Genomic DNA, 4,089 nt, shown 5'->3' on the forward strand with positions numbered 1-4,089 from the left:
ACGTTCTAGTTGTCTAGAAAGAATTTCTACTTTCTTAACAGATTCTTCTAGTTCACTTTCAACAGTTAAGTATTTGATTTTAATCTTTTCAAGCTCAATTACCTTACCCTCTAACACAACATTCCTATCACTTAAAAACAAATTATTCTCTTTGATTCTTGTGTTTTCTTTAGCTAGTGATTTAAGGGAAACATGCAAATGATATAATTCATTGGACATATCATTTATGGCTTCATTGCATTCAATCTTAGAAAGCTGAAAGAGGTCAGTAGTAATTACCTGGTTGCTTGATGAACTAGTTTCATTTTCATCAGAATTAGCCATCAGGGCTAGGTTGACATATTCCATATCATCATCTTCATTGGCTCCATCTGCTGCCCAGTCATCTTGAGTCAGAAAAGCTCTTTCCTTTTGTTTGAGCAAATCGAAATATTTCCTTTTGTAATCAACTTGCTCAAATTTCTTCTTATCAGAGGTTGGCTTTCTGCACTCATTTGCAAAGTGTCCACTTATGCTACAGCTATAACATTTGAACTTAGATTTGTCCACCATGTTCTTGTTTGACTTAATGAATTTAGCATTTTTCTTGAATTTCATCTTTGCAAACCTCCTGGACAAGGAGGCCAGATGTTCATCAACATCATCAGAGTCATCTTGACTGGAATTATCTTCAACCTCAGCTACTTGCTCCTTTCCCTTACTTGATTCTGATATGCTTGTGCCAATTTTGAGATTTGGCATTGTCTTTTCTTCATTCCTGGCTTCAGTCTTCTCATTTTCAGCTACAAGTGCAACTGATCCACCTTTTCTCTTTCCCTTTTCCAACAGCTCATCTTGCTCCATCTCAATTTCATAGGTCTTCAAAATTCCGTATAATCTTTCAAGTGTGAAGTCCTTATAATCTTGAGAATTCCTTAATGAAACAGTCATAGGCTTCCATTCCTTTGGTAGAGACCTCAGAAATTTTAAGTTGGAGTCCTTGACTTGATACACTCTGCCATACAGCTTCAATCCATTCAACAGTTTCTAAAATCTATTGAAGGTATCATTCAGTGATTCTCCTTCTTCAAAGTGAAAGTATTCATACTGTTGAATGAGAATCTGCATTTTGTTTTCTCTAACTTGTTCAGTACCTTCACAGATAAGTTGTACAGTATCCCAAATTTCCTTAGCAGTTTGGCTGTTAATGACATTATCAAACATATCTTGATCTAAACCATTGAACATAATGTTCATGGCTTTCTTGTCCTTGTGAACCTCTTCAATATCTTCATCAGTCCATTCTGCTTTTGGCTTGGGAATAGACTGTCCAATAGCAACTATGGCAGTTGCAGCTATGGCCACCTTGTGAGGGATGTGAGGACCATTTTCAATGCAGTTGATGTAGCTCTCATCTTGAGAGAGAAGATGTAGATGCATCTTCACTTTCCAGTGATGATAATTATCTCTTTCCAGGATTGGAATCTTTACACCAATATCCTTCTTACTCATGATGTTGGTAGAATAGATCTTTAAACTCTTTGTAAGTTAAGAGCTTGCTCTGATACCAATTGTTATTCCCAAGGAACTAACAATGAGATTTACAGAAGGGGGTTGAATGTAAATCTCAAAACTTTTTCAAGTTTTGAGCAGTTTCAAAGGCTGTGTGTTTTGATGAACAAGTGTGTGTGAATTGCTTTGAGCTAATGCAGACAGATATATATTCAAACACAAATGTAAAGAACACAAAAGACTTAAAAACTTTTCTGGTGGATTTGTTGTTCCACTAGAGATGTGTTATTTCTCTATCAATTGAAAAGGTTCTTCACATATTTCTTCTTCATTTCTCTATCCAATGCAATCTAGGATAATCTGTAAATCTTTGAATACTTCCTTGTTTGCACTAGAATGGAAATGCTGCATTTTCTTGATTCCTCCAAGAGGCTGCCACATTCTAATTATCTCTGTCAACCCATGTGCCTCTGTCAGCTAATGAATTGTCACTGTCAACTGCTATTGAACTTAGCATCCGTTGAAGCTTTCATCCGTTGAAGGCTTTATCCATTGATGCATTAGCAGTTGAAGCTTTATCCGTTGATGCACTCATCCGTTGATGGATGTTATCCGTTGAAGCTTTAGAGACATCCGTTGAAGCTTTGTTTCTTATCCGTTGAAGACCTTTAACTTATCAGTTGATACTACTTCACTTATACAAAATTAAAAGACATGAAATATTTACAGTTAGCCCTCCTATTTGCATATTCACTAGCAGTCAACATGACTTATAATTTCCCCCAACATCTAAGAATTATAACTTGAATACAGAAACTGAAATGTGCTACAATACTAAACTTATTTCTAAGTAAAGCTACTCCATCAACAGATAGCCAGAATGGTCTAATCCGTTGAGGCTACAAACACCAGATTTCTACTTAAGTATTTTGTTTAACTTATCATCAAACTAATACACATATTCCTAACAAAAAGTGATTTGGTTGCGAGTATTCCTGCCCAAGTAACTGGGGGAATAAAATTATTTTGGGTGTCAATTATTATGACCCCTTCTCAATAAAAGGTTTTAATATTGGGTCATAATTACGTAAGTGACCGGGACGGACGGTCCAGTGGAGGGCTATTTCTAAGTGTCATATGAAATATTGTGACACAATTTTTGCCACAGGCAGGTATATTGCCTTTTTATTTGAGTACTCGTGTTTTTGGGGTCATGTTTCTACGAATCATGACTCAGTACTATCACACGGGCTGATCAGCATGTGATAGTACGTCCGTCGGAGAATGATCCCAATCTAAATTATCATATTTTTTTTATAATCATAGAATAAATGATTTATCAACTGTTTCTGTTTTGGATTAAAGGCAAAATGCAGTTTTGATTCAGTTTCTGATTTTGTGGATACTTAGTTTGTTGTTAAATATCAAAGGTGGTATTTGTACAAATGATTGGTGTTGACTTCAGTATGGAATGTTGTGAGCATCAAAGTTCGTAGTGATATCTAATTTGATATGACAACAAGATAAGTATTAATATCAAGAGCTCAGTTTTGAATAAAGTTTATGATTCAATCCATAATCATTCTTTCATGTTATTGTGGTTTACGATATTTCCGTAAACACTGTTTTACGAGTTTTATTCTCGTCAAGATTCAAAGTATTGCTGAAGCATTTCACTCAAAAATATTAAAATGGTTTTGAATACAATTAAGGAATCAATTATGGGGTTCCTCAAATAAAATTTTATGATTCAGCAATTATGATTTTAAATGTTCTGCGTTATTGCAGACGTCGGTTTTATATCAAAACGACCATATATATTATAATGAACTTGCTGAGCATTTCTTCCGCTCATACTTGCATATTTTTAAATTTAACCTCCAGTGAGGATTAGCTTGCGCTATTTAGCCGCGTAATTCGAGGAAGCAAAGAAGAAGCTCTTGGAAGGTGATGGGTCCAGGGTTTGCGAACTAGTATAAGTTCTATTGTGTAAAGTTATTTATATTATAGTATATTATAATTGTGTTATTTTATAGTTGGGCCTAGTATACTTCTTTTCGAAGTTATACTAGCGGGTTAGTATTGAATTGGAATTTGTTGAGAAGAGTTTTAAAAAGGAAGTGAAAATTTATTTATGGAATTTGGAATTCTTGTTTCTAGAACTGTAACCTTAAAAGATCTTGGATTAGTTTGGGGTCATAAATGATAAATATATTCTGCTAGCATTTTCTTTTCATTTAAACAGGTTGACTTGAATTGATGTTTTATAGTGACGACCAAATCCTCTGATCACGGATTTGGGGGCGTTACACCGGGTATAAAAGACATCACAATATTGAGATGACTGTTGAGATAAAAACAAAAGTAAATGAGAATTTAGTAAGAAGAATTCCACGATTGAACACGACCAATATCTTTCAGAACGTATTTGCTACCATTACCAAATCAGGAAAGAAAAGCGGATAACAATTGTTATCTTTCGGATGCCATAAGGATTAACCTCAGTTTGGAAAAGGATGTTACCATGAAATTAAGTGTAGACTATCGAGGTGGGAATGATTGAATAAGATACCCTTATCAAGGATAGATGACTTGATT

Source organism: Apium graveolens, chromosome 11 (genome assembly GCF_009905375.1).
Source record: "Apium graveolens cultivar Ventura chromosome 11, ASM990537v1, whole genome shotgun sequence".
Taxonomy (NCBI): domain Eukaryota; kingdom Viridiplantae; phylum Streptophyta; class Magnoliopsida; order Apiales; family Apiaceae; genus Apium; species Apium graveolens.